The sequence below is a fragment of the Symphalangus syndactylus genome, chromosome 9, assembly GCF_028878055.3.
Source record: "Symphalangus syndactylus isolate Jambi chromosome 9, NHGRI_mSymSyn1-v2.1_pri, whole genome shotgun sequence".
Lineage (NCBI taxonomy): Eukaryota > Metazoa > Chordata > Mammalia > Primates > Hylobatidae > Symphalangus > Symphalangus syndactylus.
This window is the reverse complement of record NC_072431.2, coordinates 94,809,647-94,830,988: the sequence shown is the minus strand read 5'-3', so window position 1 is coordinate 94,830,988 and position 21,342 is coordinate 94,809,647. Positions and strand designations below refer to the sequence as shown.

The following is a 21,342-nucleotide window of genomic DNA, read 5'->3' as shown; positions in this document are numbered from 1 at the left end:
TATGTATAATATTGCATTTCTGAAAAGATGTTCAATCTCAGCAAGCAACTAAATATTTTGAAATTAAAATAACATATTGCTAAATGTAGTGCTTGGCACAAAGTGACTTCTCAATGAATCTTTATTGTATACATGAAAAACATTTACGAATTGGCAAAACTTTTTAAGTATAAATGTACAGTATTAGCAAGGGCTCAGAGAAATGGCACTCTTCACACTTCTGGAGACACTGTGTTTTTTCTCAGGAAATTTGCCCAAAAGTCTCAGAAATGCCCATATATTTTGAGCAATTACTTTCATATCTTAATTTTCAATTTAAGAATTTGACTAAGGATGTGCACAAAGTTGTAGTTACTGCATCTTTGATGTAACCAGATGAAACCTTCAGAAACCAGTTGGTGTCTTGGTGTGTCCATTTGCTTGTTTTGTCTGTCGCTCTAGATGGGTTGGGGGTTAAGAAAAAGGATTTTTGTCATGTGACACAGAAATGTTTTCCAGGCCTTTGTCTTAAGAGAGGCCAATGTTTCACAACCCTGACTTGAGTTCACTAGTCTGGGGTGGGGCCTAGGAAGGATATTTTTAAAGCTCCTTACAGAGTTCTCAAAGTAGTCTGCTGAGAAGGATTGACCTGGGTTTTCCTCACCCACAACAAGAAGGGTTGTTCCCCACACTGCAGTTTTCTGAGAGGAGGCCCCTAAGTGACCTTGCCTGCGACGAGCATGGCTGTGTGGAAACTGAAGGGACTACATCCTAGGTCCCCTGACTTGACAGGAGCAACCAAGAATCCTGGGCCAGATCATCAGTCATTAGGGGAAAGCCTCATGCACTCTTCACTTATAGAAGAAGCCTCTTTTCCATAAAGCAATATTGTAAAGGGGAACTTATTTCAGACTTCATCCAAATTGCCACCACATCCAAAATCTAGTACCTAAATTAGTTAGATTTTCTGTGAATATTTTAGAATATTGCCTGTCACATGGTGTTACAAACTGAATCTGTAGCCCCAACATTCACATGTTGAAATCCTAACCCCTAATGTGTTGGTAGAGATGACTCTCTTTGAAAGGTAATTAGATCATGAACCTGGAGCCCTCACAAATGGGATTCATGCCCTTACAGCTCTCTTGATCTGTTTTCCCCATGTGAGGACACAGTGAGAACATGGCCATATGGAAACCAGGAAGAAGGCACCGAATCAGCCATAACCCTGATCTTGGACTTCCCAGCCTCCAGAACTGTGATAAATATATATTTTTCTTTAGGACCTCCAGTTTATGGTATATTTGTTATAGCAGCCTGAATGGACCAAGATACATTGTAAAAGTTCACTTTCCTCTACTATAAAATGGGTGGAGAATAAAATGGAATAACAAATTGCAAAGTACCGTATCCATATTAGCTGGCAACATTTTTCAGACTGGAGTTCATAAAAGGTTAAGAGTATGAAATCAAGCTACACAGTTACTCCTCCCCTTGCCTTCTTTTCTCCATTGCCACACCTGCCTTGCATTCATTTTGCAGCCTGAGCTTGCCTGCAGAGATGCAAGGCAGGGCTTTGCACAACCTGCAGTGGTTGCTGGATGAATGGCAGGATGGGGATCTCGAGTCAGCTCCTCCTTTGGCTCTTTCCCTGGCCTCTCCGACCATTACCACTTCTGCCCCAAGGACACGCAGGGGTCAATTACAAGAGCAGGGTAACTCGTTGGCAGAAAGAACATGGACACTTTGAATTAGAGCAAACATCTCTGCGTGGTCATTAGTTCTCCCTCAGGCTGCTGAGAGGGATGTGGAGATAGCTTCAGGTGGGCTATTCTGGGCTCTACAGAGACCTGGGGTGGCAGACAGGCCAGGCTGCCCAGGCGCTGGGGTACACTATCTCCTGGACCAATTGCTGCCTCTGGGTTCACTTTTCCTTGCCATCATATGACCAGAGACAAGATCAAGGCAGAACAGATGTTGGACCTTCCTAGAGGCTCTCTCTAAAATCAAAGGGGACTTCCTCTTACTGACCCCATCTATCTCAGTAAGAGAAGGAGCAGCTGATCCTCTCTGGTTCCCAAACATCAGTATTTTGGCTAGAAAAACATCAATTTATATTCAGTAATCCAGGCATTTTAAGTGACAATTTAACCTTCCATGTTCGAGGATGGATTTTTTTTGTTTCATTTATAAAAATTCATTATTGAATAGAGAGAGGCTCTTTGTTGTTTGAAGGGTATATTAATTTCCTGTTACTGCTATAACATTAGCACCCACTTAGAGGCTTTGAAGGACACAAATGCATTGTCTTACAATTCTAGAGGCCAGAAGTCAGACATTGATCATCCTGGGCTAAAATCAAGGTGTCAGCAGGACTGTGTCCTCCTGGAGGCTCTAGGAAAGAATCTTTCTCTGCTTTTTCCAGCTCCTTGTGGTCCCTTTCCCCATTTTCAAAGCCAGCAGTGGAGCATCTTCTACTTCCCTCTCCCACCTTAAAGGACCCTAATAATTACATTAGACTTGCTTCAGTAATCCAAAATAATTTCCCGATCATAAGGCCAGTTTATTAGCAACTTAATTCTTTCTGCGACCGTCATTCCCCCTTGCCATGTCACATGATATACTCACAGGTTCAGGGATTAGGATGCGGATATTGTTGGGGGGTCATCATTCTACCTACCACAGGGAGTATACAACATTTTGGTTTGGCTCCTAAGCAAATGATGACCCTGCCTACCTACCTACAGATGAGCCTTCAAACTTCAAAAGAGGGTCTTGGGCCCCAGACAAGGAGCAAGACTTCCTAACACTATCAGGGCACTTTCTGGTAACAATAGTCAGAGTGGTTAGGAATCAGCTTTGATGATATTTAGGTGACTAAGGTAGCATGATCAGAACCCAGATAAGTATTTTGTCCTTGGACAAAAAGTAGGTTTGTGTCTACTCAAAGCAGTCAGGAAGGAGGAGGCCAGAGCTTGAGTTCTGAGGCTGTCTGAGCGTCAAAGTTAGAAAAGCAAAGTTCGAACACAAAATCCATGTGGCAAAAGTAGGGCTGACACTGTGAGACCAAATCTCTGGCAGAAGCCAAGGGCAACGAGAGTGAAACTGGAATTTAACATCCAAAACTGAGCCCACTGAGCTAACGCACTGCTGTGTGCCCTATTTGCCAACTGCCCTTATGGTGTTGGGCAAGTCAGCCTGGCTTAAGGATACAGGGTTTGGCTGACATCATTTTTCTCAGAGATGACATTGGAACTACATTATTCTTTTGATTCATTTTTGTTGTCTCCCCAAAATTAAAGAAGCTCAGTGGTTAGAAGATGACCATGCCCATTAGTAATCCTGATGTGGAAGTGGCATTTGGACCTCCTGGCTGGACTCTCTTCCCCACCAGCTCCAGCATCTTTGCAGGTTACCGAAGTGTTTACAAGCTGAAGAGAAATAAAATAAAAACCTGGCATCTTAATGCATGCCACTCACACCTTTTCAAACAACTTCATATTTCATGGAGTCCCCCTTCATCCAGGTATCATAGCGCATTTTCTTCGCTGCAATAACGGAATTACATCGGTGAAGGAAACAGAATACTATCACAGTGATATAGGAAAACCTCCATTTTTTTCCACTGTGGCTCAGAAAAAAGAGGGTTAGCGTTCAGCCTCTGACTAATGTGGTTCCTAGATTTGAGGAGCAACACAAACCTCAGCTGATTTCGTGGTAAAGTGTTATTTAAGTCCATGTCTTTTTTATTGAGGACATAAAGAGCTCTAATATTTAGCCATAATTTCTAAGATGATGCAAGCAAGGGAAAATTGAATGGAAGGAAAGCAAACCCAAATAAGTAAAGGGTATTGCACACCAGATATGAGCCTGTGTGTTTCACATGCTTTTTCGTGCACCCTTCACACTAATCCTAAGAGATGGTGATTATTCTACCCATTTTAAGTGAGCACCTGAAGCTCACACAGAGTATAAATGACTTGCCCAAGGTGATTTTTAAGTCACATGCCTACAGGCTTAAAATTTCTTTACATTTTAGCTAGTAAGGGATAAGACTAAAATACACACTTAAATCTCTCTGATCCCCCATAACTTTTCCTCTATTACATAATTCTTCTACATATTATTATTACTTTGTTAGTTTTCTAACCAGATTCCACAGCAAAATTCTGAATATCCTCAATGGTGGCTTTAGCGCAAATACAAGAGACGTGTTAAAATTATTGGTGGACTTCCAAAAGGGTAGGGCTTGGCTGGTAGTGAGAGGAAACGTGGCTCTGAGAAGCAGCATTGGGGAAATGGGGGAGATTAGGGGTCCTGGTGGGAGAGGGAGAAAGGGGAGCCGTCTGGAGCAGTAGAAGGAGGATTGAACTTGGCTCCGGATTCGATGAGGCATCAGGGACTAAAACAAAGGGATCAATGCAATGGCTTTATAACTTTTATATTCTGATGCAGCAGCTGAAATCCTAGAAATGCATCTATCCTAAGGGATAATTTAGAAAATATATAAGCACACACATATACACAAAAATGTTCATTGCAACATATATTTATAAAGATTTAGAAACATCATACAAGTCCAAGAGTATAGACATAAATTAGCAAATCCTTATACTTTTCCGTCATGCCATGTTCTATTTTAAATGTATAATTTGTACGTATTTAAATAAAGAAAAATGCTTATAAGATTCACTTTTAAAAATCAGAAAATAGAGAAGCAGGGAAAAAATCTTCACAAAACATATACGAAAGATAGTGTCTTGGGCTGTGGAAAGAACAGGCTTCTGCTGCTGTGAGTCCCTCCTTACCTGCAGAGAGAGACTGATCCCCTGAACCAGCTTCCACAACACAGCACATGTCTCCCAGCCCCTAAGACGGGCAGGCCTGGAAACTTGGCCCAGCATTCCTGAGCTTCCAGCGGAGCAAGACCAGCCACCAGCCCCTCTTCCCAGCCGATATACCTCAGACTCCTGCCTTCTCCAGCTCAGAAAGTGAGGCCACTACCCACTCAATTGCTCAGCCTGAAAGCCTCCAAGTCATCCTTGATTCCCTTCATAGCTCACATGCAATCCATCAGCAAATGCTATTAGCCCTACCTCTGCAATACATCCCAAACCTAACTCCTTCTCATGGTCCCCACTTCTCACACTTGCACCACTGCAATGGCCTCTGGACATATCTCTGTCTGCTGTTCTGGCCCCCTCCCCCTCCAACCATCCACTCTCACCACAGCTAGAGTGAGCTTTACACAAAGGAAAAGAATTGGGAGGCCGAGATGGGTGGATCACTTGAGGTCAGGAGATGGAGGCCATCCTGGATAACATGGTGAAACCCTGTCTCTACTAAGAATATAAAAAATTAGCAGGTATGGTGGCACGCACCTGTAGTCCCAGCTACTCGGGAGGCTGAGGCAGGAGAATCACTTGAACCTGGGAGGTGGAGGTTGCAGTGAGCTGAGATCCCACCACTGGACTCCAGCCTGGGCAACAGAGTGAGACTCTGTCTCAAAAAAAAAAAAGGAATTATAATTAGCTACCAGGTATATGAAAATATGCTGAATCTCAATGAAGACCGACACACTTTCAAATTAAAGTAACACTGTCCAATGGAGTAATGGCATATAGGAAACACTCAAGAAATATGCATTGCAGACATGAAAAACTACATGTTCATCTACCAAATGGACAAAGATTTTTAAACTGAAAATTTCCAGAATTGAAAGGGCCCAAATAATCACACCTTTTTCACTTCTAGTGAAATTGTGATTTTTTTTAAGTCTCAAAATATCCTGTAACTTCAAATCTAAAATTTTAACCTAAGGATTTAATTAAGGAAATAAGCAAAATGGTATCTTCTGCATCTTTTCAACAACAGGCTTAGACATTGAGAAATGAAAAAATTATTTTTTTCATTATGTCTTGTTTGCTCATTCCTTTATCCTTTCTGGCTGCCTTTGGGAGGAGAAGAAGGACATGTATTTTCTCCCAGGAGGCCTTTGTCCTAGGACACTTGATGTGAATCCTGGCTGCATTTAAAATAATCTAGAAAGTTGAAATATATACCTATTACCAGGCTGTATCCCCAGAGATTCCAATTTCATTTGGCCTAGGGTGGGGCCCAGACAGGGTATTTTTTTAAGTCTCTGGGGGATTCTCACAGCAGCCAGGCTGAGAGGGACAGGCCTGGGGGCCCCTCCTCCTCCAGGGAAACAGGGCTCCTCCCTTCTCCACATTGCAGGTTTCTGACAGGAGCCTCCTGGAGGTGACCAGACCCTAGATGGACACAGCTGCATGGGAACCTAAAAAAGGCTGGAACCTAAGCCCTCTACCTTGGGAACAGCCATGAGGAGTCCTGTGGCCAGGCCAGCAGTTGACAGGGAATGTCCCTACAATTAGCTTGCTGTGAGCTTACTTAGACAACAGTGCCAAAAAAATAAGCCGAGTACCTGGGCTCCACCCGCAGTAGTGGAGGTGGTGCCTAGAGAAAGCTCATGATCCCAGGCCTCTCCCAGCCATGTTCTTGAGCTCATAAGATTCCAGGTCACAGATTAATTCAAAGATAATTGATGAAGTCACAAAAAGTCACTCATTCACTCAGCAAATATTTATTCAGCATTTACTAGGTACCAGGCACTGATCTAAACACTGGAGATACATCAGCAAGTAAAAGACCACAGCTACATCACTGGGCAGAGGTTACAGGCAAAGTCATCAATCAACACAATGAAGCTGTGTTGGCTTGGCCTAAAAAGGCAGGACATCTTGAAACGGGGTTGGGAGTACCAAAGGTCATAGGTGAATTCAAAGATTTCCTGACTTGTGATTAGGCTTTGTTTAAAAACTTGGGGCCAGTCAAAAGGAATCTTGAGCTCTGGCCTGTGGGCATGACTTCCTCTGGGCACGACTTCCTCTGGGCACCTCAGGAAGAAATTTAGAATAACTGGCAGGCAGAGTTCAGTCCTCATTCCCCCTTATCTGAGGTCTACAGGCTGGCAGATGGCATTTTCCATTTGCTGGGGGTCCAGGTTTATAAAAAACAACTCAAAGACATATGTAAAGATGTTATCTTTAGTTTCTATAGGGAACCAAAGAGTGTGTGGCTCTAGCTTCCTTGGCTGTTGTTTAAAATTACTATTGGCCAGGCACAGTGGCTCATGCCTGTAATCCCAGCACTTTGGGAGGCCGGGGTGGGCAGGTCACCTGAGGTTGGGAGTTCGAGACCAGCCTGACCAACATGGAGAAACCTCGTCTCTACTAAAAATACAAAATTAGCCAGGCATGGTGGCGCATCCCTGTAATCCAAGCTACTTGGGAGGCTGAGGCAGGAGAATTGCTTGAACCTGGGAGGCAGAGGTTGTGGTGAGCTGAGATCGTGCCATTGTACTCCAGCCTGGGCAACAAGAGTGAAACTCTGTCTTAAAAAAAAAAAGCTACTATTTACCTTCTTTCTTATCAGGTTGCTCATTTACTTCTCAAGGTGAGGTAGGTGCCTAGAATTAGGAACTAGGATTTATTTCTATGCTTGAGGGCCTTGACAGACCCTCAGAGGGAGCCCTGCTCCATCTCAAGACTGAGCACTAATGGTTTAGTGGAGGTGGGAAAAATCAGGCAGGACATTACTGAAGTAACCTGAGGGAAAAGAGAACAGGGACTGAGCCCCAAGTGGTGGCAGAGGAATTGTTAAGAAGTGAGCAGGTTTGGATGCATTCCGAGGTTAGAGCCAGCATGCTGTTTTGACAAGTGTCAAGATGGGTGAGAGATAAACCCTGACTTCAAGGTTTTTGGAGTTTCATGTTTGACATTGGAATTTTCACTGTTTGTAATTCTTTAATACAAACTGGAACATTTCACCAACCCACGAATCGGCCTGGCCTTCGTGTGCACCATGCCAGGCTCCTCAGGCGTTGCTGCTATGAAGAAAGTGGTTCAGCAGCTCCCGCTGGAGGCCGGCCTCAACCACGCTCAAATGCGTAAAAGTTTCCCAGGCAGCTGCAGACTTAAAACAATTCGGTCTGCAGAATGCTCAACATGACCCTCTGCTGACTGGAGTATCTTCAAGTACAAATCCCTTCAGACCCCAGAAAGTCTGTTCCTTCTCGCAGTAAAACGAACCTTTCAAAGGTTTCCCAAACTGCTTCTTATGATCCAGTGAATATTCAAGAGAGCTAAATTTGAAACCTGTACAAAAGCTTATCCCGGTAACATATGTGCCATAATATACAAAATTCTACTTTTGTCAGTCCTTAACATCTACCTCTCTGAATTTTCATGAATTTCTATTTCACAGGGGTCATTGTTTTATAAGCACTGGCAGCAGCATACAATAAAACTTAGTATGAAAAAAAAAGAACTGGAACATTTCTTGCATCCTGAATATTCCAGTGCAATTCTTATCTACTAGATTCGGGGCACTTCATTAAGGAATCGCTAAGACTCTCCTCGCAGCCCTGAGAACTAATTACAGTCACCAGCTGTGTGACCAGCAGGAAGGAGACCCTGCTGGAGAGAGGGTGAGGGAGGTGGGAAGGGCTGGATGGGATAAATAGAGATCAAGGAGGAAAGGCACATCGTAACATTTCCAATGAAGGAACAAGGAAATCACAAGCCCAAGTCTTTTTTTTTTTTCTTTTGAGAGAGTCTCGCTCTGTTGCCCAGGCTGGTGGGCAGTGGTGCAATCTCAGCTCACTGCGACCTCTGCCTCCTGGGTTCAAGCGATTCTCCTGCCTCTGCCTCCCAAGTAGCTGAGATTACAGGCGCCCGCCACCATGCCCAGTTAATTTTTGTATTTTTAGTGGAGACGAGGTTTCCCTGTCTTGGCCAGGCTAGTCTCAAAATCCTGACCTCGGGTGATCCACCTGCCTCGGCCTCCCAAAGTGCCAAGTCTTCATTGTAAACCATCACTGGCTGCCTGAATTCTAAAATTCTTAGGACTTAAGAAGCAACAAGCCATGATTGACTAATCAGTTGAAAAAAAAAAAAAAACAGGTCAAGATGGACCCATCCTGAGGCTCAATCCCAAATGCCAGTCTCCTTTCTGTACCCTCAAGTGCACCTGTTTGGCTTGAAAACAAATTCCCTCTATTTGGCCTCAAGCTAAGCTAACTGAGCAAACAATTCCTTCTACCCAGGCCTCTGCTTTGTTCCAGGGCTTGTGTTTTACTGGGGCCATGGCCCTGGATACAGCCTCAGGGGTGAGATTTTTCCTTCTCATGAAGGAAGCAGTGTTGAAAGCAAAGTATTTGATTCCTGTTCTTGAGGCCTAAACATTTAACTGTAAAGTATGTAAACTGTGTTCTGGAATTCTGGCTGTGGTATGTATCAAGCTACGAAAACAACATGGCATCTCATCTCTCCACGTAACACAGAGGTACAGAGAGGCTGAGATAAAGAAACACATAAATAGGTGGTTAGCTGCGATATTAAAATAAGGGAACCACTGGGAGAATTTCTGTGCTGCTGGAAATTAGAGCTGCCATTATATAAAAGCTGCATACATTTTGACTTGATATCACCATCGGTTAAGCAGTGGTTATAATATTTTGTCCCTGGAAATGTATAAAGTTAAGATACTGCTTGTTTTTCCAGGAGACAGCTTTCTGAAAAATGTTAAAGCAGATTTTCATAAATAAATTATTAGGCACACCTCTATTTTTTTCTATAGCAATTATCACTTTTTACCATAATAGATGTACTTATTTACTTAATTTTTGCACTTACTATTTATTGACTCTTTTATATAAATTTACATAATTTACTTATTTGGTGCATGTATTGATTATTGACTCTTTCCCTCTACTACAATGTGTAGTTCTTTGAGGCAGATGGAGATCGGTGCATGTGGTGGGTGTTGCTGGTGCTGTGGTTGTTGGCCCAGGACACAGCTAAAAACTCAACCCAGGTCTTCCTGGCTCCACATCTGGAGCTCTATTTTCTCTCCAGCCCTATGGCCGTGCAGGCGTAGGGCGCCAACCCTAATTCTTTATTACCCTAAAGGTGTTACAGGACTATTTAATTCACAAACAGGGAAGAGATTCTCCCTTTACCAAGCCTCTTCTATTGCAGTTCTCGGTTGCTGTGATGTTCTCCATGCAGACATGCCCTGATCTACTATTTCAACCTTAACATTTCTCAACCACTAAGACATTTTAGTTTAGTTTTGAATCCCAAGCACCCAGGACACTGGGATAGTGATCAAGGAGGAAAGGCAAGTGCTAATCTTTCTAATGAAGGAACAAGAAAACAAAAGCCCAAACCTTTACTGTAAATCATTACAGGGTGCCCAAATCGAACACAAAATGTAATTTTACATTTTATGTAAAATTGAGTGCTATTTTTGAATATCACTGGGTGCTTAGAATTCAAATGTAAACCAAACCCCTGCATTAATTGCCCATAGAAATTGATCCTGTAATCAATATCCCTCTGAAAATTTACACTAGATCTCTAGCTTTATGTTTTGAATCAATCTCACATTGAACTCACAACCTGACACCAATTTCTGGTGTTTGTCTTTAAGATAAGCAGGCATAGGGCCTATACTACTCCAGGTCTCCAGAGTTTTTATGAAAAGTGTCTTATCTTACATGTACTGTAAGTGAACAGGTGCTCGCATCCCTTAGGGCACCGGGAAAAGGATCCTTGAGTGCAAAATGTCACAGGTTGCACAAATCCCATTGTCATTTCAAGGAGACTCCTCACTACATTCCTAACCAGAAAGCCAAACTGAATTATTATAGAATTCTGGAATAAACCTCCTAATCCTTTCACAAATCTCTGTCAATCTGCTTCCATCTGACCACACTGGTAAATGATCCACCCATGTGAAGACTCTTACTCAGACAAATCATTGGAGATTTTTAGTCATAGTATAATTTATGTGCCAAGTCAAAATATCTATCTGGAAAATATAAGAAAAAGTCAATATAACGAAAAGCTTTCCCTTGTCTCTTTCTTGAAATTCTTCTCTAGCTTAACCCAATTTCCTAAGTCACTTAGAGGCCTTTAAACAAAATGAAATCTTAATGATGTCTCTGCCATGAATAATTAATTGTTGGTATACAATCTTCTCAACAAAATCCATTCTCATTAGATTAGAGGTTTCCGCAAGATACATGAGTTCATTATGGACATTTTTACATCCTTCTTGTATCTTTCTTTCTTTGTCCATTTTATCTGTGCTGTGATCTGAGATTCCATCACCCTAACAGCCTTCCAAAGAGAAGCAGTGGTCAGGCAATTAAAGACCTTTGAGAAGTGGTAAGGTCTTCCTGCTTCAAAACATGGCAGCATAACTGGAGAGGAAACAATGAACAGTGAAGGCTTGAACTGACCATGGTGGTTTGGTCTTTCAGCGGGAAAGAGGAGGATCTAGGGAAGACAGGCTTACCTGTCCTCTTAGAAACTTCTACATCTATCGGTCTTCTGTCTCATGAAAAAGCCTTGAAGACCAGAAAGTCGTGGGAAGAAAGGAACATTGCACCAACCGAACCTCTTGTGTTTTCTTTTCAGATGCTGAAATGCAAGGTCATAGACACAATGGAGAGACTTTAGAGGCCATTTCCTGCTCATTGGACAAATAGCTGGCCACTGCCATGAGTTACAGGTCTAGCCACTGTGCTTTTAAGAACTTTGTCCCCATCCCCTTCCCAATCCCTCCTTTTCATTATTCCCTCCTCCATCCTCACATACAAATGTGTTCAATTGTTCCGACTGTATTGCTGAACCAAGTCAGATTTATTAAATCTGTGTTTGAATTTAAAAGCCTAATCTGGAAGAAGAAAAGAATCTCATATACAACTTCAAACACGTTTGAATTTTTCCTCCTAGACATAAAGTATATACATTGGATAATGCCTAAATTACTGCATTTTAAAGTAATGATTCAAAGAACAGTTAAGCACAGGACAGGCTTTGCAGATGTCAGGCACAGAGTTCTTTGTTTCATACATTTTTTACATTGCTATAATCACCCAAGAGACACAATCCTGTATCCTGTTCTTGTTCATCTGTCATGTGCATTTTTGAGGTTATAACATTGTTTCTACAAACATCATTTAGAAATACGGCATGGCACTCCATTGAGTTGATACACTCTATTTCGATAAACCATGGCCTTTTCTTTCCATTTTCTAACTACTGTTAATGATGGTGCAATAAGCATCCTTCTGCAAAAAGCTTTTCCAATATTTAGGATTATTTCCTTAGATTCAGCTCTTCAAAGTGGAACTGCTGGATAAAGGAGAATACTTACGTTTTTGAGATATGCTGTGAAATAGCTTTTCCAAACCACTCTTTCACTTTACGTCCCCACATATACTGTCAGCTGGACCAAAGTGAAAAAGATCAATGAACTTGCAATTTCAGGTGGTCACAATGTATATACGAGACTGACTTTAAATATTTACTATGAAATGTACAGTACATACAGAAAAGTATATAAAAATTATGTGGTTTAAAGAATAATAATGGCCAGGCACAGTGGTTCACGCCTGTAATCCCAGCACTTTGGGAAGCCCAGGGTGGGCGGATCACCTGAGGTCAGGCATTCAAGACCAGCCTGGCCAACTTGGAGAAACCCCGTCTCTACTAAAAATGCAAAAATAAGCCATGCATGGTGACACATGCCTGTAATCTCAGCTACTCTGGAGGCTGAGACAGGAGAACCGCTTGAACCCAGAAGGCAGAGGTTCCAGTGAGCCAAGATCGTGCCACTGCACTCCAGCCTGGGTGACAGAGCAAGACTTTGTCTCAAATAATAATAATAATTATTATAAAATTAACACCCATGTACCCACTATCCAGTTTAAGAAATAGAATATTATGACCACATTAGCAGCCCCATTTGTGCCTGCATTAGTGTATCACAGCAGCTACAGACAGATCTCAAAATGTCATTGATGTAAAATACACGCACGCATACGTTGATGTCCTTCTCACATCACAGTCCATGCAGGTTCAGGAGATGTTCTTGCCACCTCCAACAGTAATTTAAGACCCTGGCTCTGGCCCCATTAAAACACAAGCTCTGGAACAAATTTAAGACTGTTAAGAGTCTTAACAGTAATTTAAGACTCATCATTTCACCACCTTGGAATTTTTGCTTTTAGTTAAGTAGAATAAATAAGAGAGGACACAGAGAAAGGACACAGAGAACTTACATCTGCTTTTAACTGCCTTTCTCAAGGAGTGACTTCTTCGGTAAGAGCTGCCACACGGCCTCGACTTCACTCTAAAGGGGGTTGGAAATGTGGCCTTCTTTTATGTCTGAACAACACTGTCCATCACACATTGCCTCTGCCACAGTGTCCTCATCCCTGACAGATAACCTCTTCCTGACTTCTGTGTTAGTCAATCCTTTGCTTTTCTTTGAATAGTGTTGTAAAAATTGCCTAGGAAGCACAAGTCTGTGTAAGAGAAGAAAAATATCACGCTATTCTACAAGGGTTCCCAACAGAAGAGAAGATGGCAAAATGGGCATCACAGGCTGGCTTCCGCTTCCCTGAGAATCTATGAGAGCCCTTTCTAGGGATGTCTGCAGGCAAGGTTATGGCTGAGTCATGGAAACCATAAATTAACACAGCTGGGCCATCAGACAGAACTATAATTTGAACCACCTACTAGACACCTGTCAGAAAGAGCTTCGGAGGGAGGAGGCTGCTCTATATTTTCTTCTAAATTCGCAGCGCTCCTCTGTCAGCCCTCAGGAGGAGTTCAGAGCTAACCCAAGCATCAAGGGGAGAGCAGCAGCTTTAATAGCACTCAGCCAAGAGAAGAATCAGGACCAGCCTCCCCCAGGCATGTTTCCTTGGGTCTCACAGATGGCACTAAGACAGCAGGGATCTTGCGATGATGGCCCTCAACTCACAGGGGCTGCCTTCCAGCTCCGCTGTTGGCCACCAGCCTGGGAGCTCCCTTCATCATCAGCCTGTGGGTTTCCCTCACCTCTCCCCTGCTTTGAATCTCCAGATTCCAGTGCCCCCAGCTCTTTCTTCCTTGGTTTACTCTTTATCATTTGTTATTCTTTGAACATAGGGAGCTTTCGTTATTTTAAAGTTGTAACTCATAACTCCAATGTCTGGAGTCCTGAAGGCCTTTTCTATTGTCTGTTCTTCCTGCCGGAAACATACCGTCCAGCAGCTTCTTAAGAAATGGTGTGTGACAGGTACGTTTTTTGAGAAAATACATATGCATTTTTGAGTTTGCAACATATTTTTTACAACCATCATAGAATGGCAGCATGATATTCCATCGAGTGTACTATGGTTTCACTGTGCCCCCACCCAAATCTCATCTTGGGTTGTAATCCCCATAATCCCCATGTGTCGTGGGAGGGACCCAGTGGGAAGTAATTGAATCACGGGGCGGTTTCCCCATGCTGTTCTCATGATAGTGAGTTCTCACGAGATCTGACGGTTTTATAAGTGTCTGGCATTTCTCCTGCTGGCTCTCATTGTCTCTCCTGCTGCTCTGTGAAGAGGTGCCTTCCACCATGATTGTAAGTTTCCTGAGGCCTCCCCAGGCATGCAAAACTGTGAGTCAATTAAATCTCTTTTCTTTATAAATTACCCAGTCTCAGGTATTTCCTTGTAGCAATCTGAAAATGGACTAACACAGAGTGGATACATCCTATTTCACCATACCATGCCCTTTTAAAAGATATTTTGTATTTTTTTCCATTTTTCACTACTATTAGTAAAGCTGCAATGAGCATCCTTCCACATATGGATGCCCTCCATGAACAAGGTAACCTGGTGGGCACTATGGAAAAAAGTAAGGACACAGTTTAGTGGGCACAAAACAAGAAAATGACAGCAAAGGGAAGCAAGTATATGTCTACACACACACACACACACACACACACACGCATGCATGCCTAACAGAGAAACATGTGATTATGTTTTCCTAAGAGTCTGGGGTACAAACTGCCCTCCCACAAAAACTAAAGTTCTCTGAGGTCTTTGTGTGTGACTTAATTACGCATGCTAATTTTCCATTTTAATCCATAATTATCTATGATGGTTTTGACATTGAATAACAACCTTTTAAATTACTTACCAGTTACCTCATCTGTGGCACCAATTTTAGTTGCTACTTCTCTGAAACCTCCACATCCATGCCCTGTACAATCCATCTCTCAGGTTCCAGTCTGGCATCCAAACCTGGACCCCTCCTCCTGGAAGTCTGTCTTCTGCTGTTCCTCCCTTTTGCCTCCAACTCATCATATTTAGAACTGAACACAGCATCCCCGATCCACACAGATCTGCCTCTAACCCTTATTCCAGCCTAGGATATGAAGATTCTATTTCCATTATAAATCTACCAGATATAGCCAATTTAATGAGGTGGAAGACTTTTATTCCCTGGAGGTTTCTCACAAAAAAATCAGTGAAGATGGCTAAAATATTACCAAGGGACTGCTGCCCTCTGCCCTTTGACAGGAGTAAGTGAGGACTCTTCGTCATTCTAGAGGGGCTCAGAGTACCCAGAGGGCCCAGAAGCCCCAGGAGTGACTGGTATGGGAAAGAAGAATGGAGGGAAGTACAGGATGACGGGAAAAAAGAGAGAGTCAAACGCTTCTCTATGAACACAACTTTGTAAAAGGACTGGGCTAAAAGGAACCCAGTCTTTTATTCAAACTACTTTGCATTACTTAACTGAACCTCAGTTTCCTCAGTTGTAAAACAGTAATAACAGCTGTCCACCTTGAAGACATGTTATTGTTTAATTCTTACATTTAATAAATATTTCTAGAATATTATCTGTAGAGTTGGTGCTAAGGATATCACAACAACAGGACATAGTTCCTGCCTTCAGGGTCCCTGTGGTCTGCTTGTAAGAGAGACCCAAAGAAAGAGGCAATCACAGAATAGTAGAATAAGTGTTTCCCAGGTATGTACAAAATGAGATCATGACTTTATAGTGCTTAGCAAATGTTAGAGTGTTGTAAAAATTTTGGCTTTATTAGTACTGGGCACTCCTGATCCTATTCAGGAGTCTCTAACTACTCTTGCTCTGTTCCTCCCCACCAAACCATGAAGCAGAAGGCCAGCCTTGGTACCCACAGCCTCTTCTAAAGACAACTGATGCTAAAGCCTCTGCTGAAGGGGCAGGACCAAATGAGCCCGGCAACTGATCCCACCTCACTCTCAGGCAGCAAGTGATAGAACTGCCTTGACACTAAGCCGAGGCAACCCGTTGATACACTGACTTTTGACACATAATATTGTCTAGCAAGAAACTTTATGTTGAGCCAGTCAGGTTCCTTCTTTTGAGAATTTTAACCAGGAAACACAGTAGGAATCCAGCTGTCAACAACAGGGCTGAAACTGGAAAAATGCATAGAACCAAGACATGAGGCAGAAATGGGAGGATGAAGGATCATAGCAGGCAGCGTTTACTAAGAAGCTATGAGTAGAGAAAAGTATACCAAGCAGAGGGAAAGACTGAAAACATCTGCAGTGAGAGGATTGTGGAAAAGATGCACAAAGAAAACTGATGCTGGCCAGGTGTGGTGGCTCACGCCTGTAATCCCAGCACTTTGGGAGGCTAAGGTGGGTGGATTACCTGAGGTCAGGGGTTCGAGACCAGCCTGGCCAACATGGTGAAACCCCGTCTCTACTAAAAATACAAACATTCCCTGGGCATCGTGGTGTATGCCTGTAATCCCAGCTACTCAGGAGCTCATGGCAAGAGACTCACTTGAACCCAGGAGGTGGAGGTTGCAGTGAGCCGGGATCATGCCACTGCACTCCAGCCTGGGCAACAAAGAAAGACACCATCTCAAAACAACAAAAAAAAAAAAAAAAGGAAAAAAAAGAAAACTGACTCTATTATAGACACCTTAGGCCATGAGGGCAGCAACAGGGGGTATGGCTGGCCCTGCAGGTGACTTTCCACTTCCCCTGCTCCTTCCTCTTTTATTTATATTTTCCTACAAAAAAAAAAAAAAAATGAAACCTTACAAAGCCAAACTGAAAAGATGCCTTTGAGCACACAAAAATCATATTCACTCTAAAGTCTATTGACTGATTGAATTCTCAGATACATTTCTTCTTTCACTGTTTTTAAAATTACCATCTTCTATATGCAAAATCTAGAAGGAAAAATGCAATTAATTTTCATGACATAATGTAGTATTTTACTATTTGTTTGCAGGCCATCAACAAACTTCCCTTATGAGAAAATCCTAACTGTAATCAAGAAAGCAAATATCTCCCAAAAGCTCATTGGAGAAATGGCTGATTCTAGCACCGGAGCAGAAAATATACAAGATGAGCCTGGAACATCTTATTATGCCAGGAAACAAGCAAGTGCTCAAAAGAAAAGTCTCAATGATGGGGATATATCAAAGGAACACAACATCACTAATTAGCATGGAAATGCAGATCAAAACCACAGTGAAATATCATCTCACTCCAGTTAAAATGGCTATGATCAAAAAGACAGAAAATAACATGCTTGAGGCCATGGAGAAAGGGCAAGCTTGTACACATAGGTGAAAATATAAATTAGTATAGCCACTATGGAAAACAGTGTGGAGGTTCCTCAAAAAGCTAAAAATAGAGCCACCATATGATCCAGGAATCCTGCTGCTGGGTATCTATCCAAAAGAAAGGAAACCAGTATACCAGAGATATCTGCACTCCCATATTTATTGCAGCACTATTCACAATAGCAAAAATGTAGAATCAACCTAAGTATCCATCAACAGATGAATGGATTAAAAAATGTGGCCTGTAGACACAATAAAGTACTATTCGGCCATGAAAAGGAATGAAATCTTGTCATTTGCAGCAACACGAATGAAACAGGAAAACATTATGTTAAATGAAATAAGTCAGGCACAGAAACACAAATGTCACATGTTCTCACTCTCATGGGAGAGCTAAAAAGTGGATCTCAAGAAGATAGTAGATTGGTGGTTACCAGAGGCCAGGAAAGGGTGAGGGGGAGGCAGGAAGAGAAGTTGGTTAATGGGTACAAAAATACAGTTAGATAAAAGAAATAAGTTCTCATGTTTGATAGCATAGTAGAATGACTATAGTTAACAAGAACTTACTGTGTATTTAAAAATAGCAAGAAAGGAAGATTTGGAATGTTCCCAACACAAAGAAATGATAAATTTGAGGAGATGGATATCCCAATTACCCTGATTTGAGTACACATTATATGCTCGGATCAAAATGACACATGTACCACATTAATATGTACAATTATTATATAGCAATTAAATAGGAACATAGGAGCCACCTGAAAGAGCTCCCAATGGCCAAAGCTAAAACAATTTTAGCAATAAAATTAAGTCATATTGATTAAAACCCAGTGTATAAAATAAATATCCATGAGTCTATACTAACACAAATAAATGGATTGAATAAATAAATAATTGGGAGACAAGAGATAAATCCCTCCATTGAGAAGAATTCCAAATAATTTACGTAGATACTCTGTCCTCGAAGCAGTGAGGCATAACTTCCTGCTCCTTCTTGGCTGCACACAGTGACTTCCTTCCAAAGAGCTCAGTGTGGAAGGCAGGTGGGAATTACTTTACAGTGGAGAAACCTGACAAATACTACCAGGTGGCCAGGTGGTGAAGGTCAATATCATGTATTTATTTTTTGAGATGGAGTCTCGCTGTGTCACCCAGGCTGGAGTGCGGTGGCACAATCTTGGCCTACTGCAGTCTCCCCCTCCTGGGTTCAAGCAATTCTCCTGCCTCAGCCTCCTGAGCAGCCTGTCACCATGCCCAGCTAATTTTTATGGACCGCCACCATGCCCAGAGATACTATGTATTCTTGACATGATGTGATGAAAATAGCATATTACCCCTGTTGTCTTCCTCCTAAAAACACATAACCCCAGTTTAATCATGAGAAAAATATCAGACAAATCCCCAATCAAGAGACATCCTATAAAAATACTCCACCCATACTCCTCAAAAAAAAAAAAATATCAAGGACATCAAAAACAAAGAAGTCTGAGAAATTGTCACACTCTAGAGTAGCATAAATAGACATGACATCTAAATTTAATGTGATATCTTGGAATCTTGGAGGGGATTCTGGAACAGAAAAGAGACAATAGATAGACTAAGGAAATCTAAATAAAGTATAGACTTTAGTTAATCATGATGTATCAATATTGGTTCATTAATAGCAACAAATGTACCCTACTAAGGTAAGCTGATAATATAGGGGGAACTGGGTGCAGAGAATATGGTAACTCTGTATCATCTTTGCAATTTTTCTGAAACTCTAAAACTGTTCTAAAATTAAAAGTTCATTTTTGAAACTTAAAGAAGTTAAAGAAAAATATCAAAAGCAGCATTAAGCAATTGGGGCCATATTTATCTATATGTTTTTGTTTTAGACAGTAATGATTAGATCCCTGTAATAAAAGACAAGGTCTGGAAAAAAAAATGTCTCCCAAGAAAATTGCTAAGTAGGGCGTTGGAATAAGGTGCTATCTCACTAAGCAAATACTATGGCCATAGAGGTGGATTGTCTGCTGATTTATTCTAAAGTAGAGGCTGTCAAAAATTTAAATAGCTCTTGCCCAAAATATAATGGTCTAATTCAACTACCAGAAGCCGCCTCTGGACACAGAGAGCGAGACAACAGAGCTCAATGCTTAACTCCTACAAGAACTTCATTCCTCTGTCTGGTGCCAACAGTACCCTTGAGTCACCTGTAAAAGTGGCCAGGCTTATTCTCTATATTTTTCTATATGTTTGAAATATTCCATAATAATGTTAAGAACATTTTTATAATTTTTATTAGCTTTCAATTTTAAATAATTTCAAACTTGATGAGAAAAGTTGCAAAAATAGCATAAAGAATTCCCACATACCCTTTACCCAGCGTCCCCAAATGTTAATACTCTGCATAGTTACAGTACAGTGATCAAAACCAAGAAATTAACATCGAAGCAATACTATTAGCTCACCGACAGATTGCATCTAAAAGTTACCAATCGTCCCACTGAGCTCCTTTTTCTGGTTCAGGACCCACGGTGCATTCACAGCTGCCATGTCTCCCGCCTCCTCCAGTCTGGGGCAGTTCCTCGGCCTTTCTTTGTCTTTCATGACCTTGACACTTTTGAAGAGTCAGTGTAAAATCATTTAAACCCATTGAGTTTATGACAATCTCCCTAAAATTGTTTTGAACTGAAGGAAGCTCTTCAGCGAGCTGCCAGGCCGTCAGGGAGCAACCTTGTTACAGTTTCTCAAGCTGGACAACTCTGCAGCCTCTGCAACCCCCAGGGTGGCAGGAGGCGCATGAGAAAGTGGCACAACAAGGGCGGGACTGCACCTCACTGGGATTCTGGACAACCAGTATCCTGAGCACCTAACACGGCGCCAAGCTCCTACGTGCCTGGATACCTCCTCTACTCGTAGGAGCATCTGAGGAGGTGGGTAGGTGTGAGCTCCAATCCACTCGCTAGGGCTCGGTGGGACCAGGAGTTCACGGTTGTGTGAGCAAAACCCAGATGCCAGTACTGCACATCCTGGAGCCACCTGGAGGCTACAGTCTCCAGCTTTCTCAGGGCCCGAGAGTGTCCTGTCTTCCATGTTTTTTTCATGCTCTGGTAAGGTAGCATCCTTCCCTCCAGAGTCTCCAAGCCCTGAAGTAACCTTCCTCCAAGGGCCACCGCGGAAGAGATGTGCCGTGTTACAGCACCATCTAGTGCTAAAAATAGTACAGTGCAGCCATAGCATCCCTGCCGCTCCAGTCACAGCTCCTGGGGTGTAATTAATAATTTAGCAACCTGTCAAGATTTAACCAGTTGGCTCTAATTTCACGGTGTGACAAGCCAGTGTGGTTTACCAAGGAAGAGGCATTGGAGTCAGATGAATCCCTTGTCTGCCCTTACCAATGTGCCTTGCTCTGTCTCTGACGGTCCAAACCTTATTTTCCTCAAGTTAAAATGGGACTAATACTGTATTCAGCATTGTTATAATATACCTAGATAAGTCCTGGGGTGATAGAAAGTCCCAATAAGCATGTATTGCTGCTTCTCATCCTCCTCCTTACCCTCTTGTATACAGAGGATTTCCATGACAACCTGGAGCCATTAAAACGGAAGGGACTCTCCTCCATGAGGTGTGATGTTCATCCAAAGAGCCGGACAATCTATAAAACCCTGAGGCCACTCTATGGTTAGGAGCCGGAACTCGGAATCTGAATTGGCTTATTTTGAATACCAGCTCTGACGATTGCTGGTTTTTCCATCTGTAAAATGGCGACGGTAGTGATGATGCCTGTCTCCTAAGGCTGTTGTGAGGATTAAATAAATTAATACCTACAAAGCACTTAGAAGGCAAGAATTTCATAAGCGTGAGCTATCATTAATAACATTTCTTAGC

General features: G+C 42.2%; 1 long non-coding RNA gene and 1 pseudogene across 2 annotated transcripts; one reads left to right on the top strand and one right to left on the bottom strand.

The window, feature by feature from the left end:
• Positions 1 to 325: 325 nt before the first annotated feature.
• Positions 326 to 21,161, bottom strand: LOC129490576 (uncharacterized). 2 transcript variants are annotated; one of them, XR_010113544.1, is made up of 6 exons: positions 20,942 to 21,161; positions 13,136 to 13,381; positions 12,229 to 12,300; positions 11,365 to 11,489; positions 3,462 to 3,527; positions 326 to 437 (listed from the first exon to the last, which is right to left on the bottom strand). It is a non-coding gene; the product is annotated as an uncharacterized lncRNA (long non-coding RNA). The 2 variants fall into 2 exon arrangements; XR_008660291.2 differs by lacking the exons at positions 326 to 437; positions 3,462 to 3,527 and adding an exon at positions 10,862 to 11,269.
• Positions 7,864 to 8,294, top strand: LOC129490740 (guanine nucleotide-binding protein G(I)/G(S)/G(O) subunit gamma-5-like; annotated as a pseudogene).
• Positions 21,162 to 21,342: the final 181 nt, after the last annotated feature.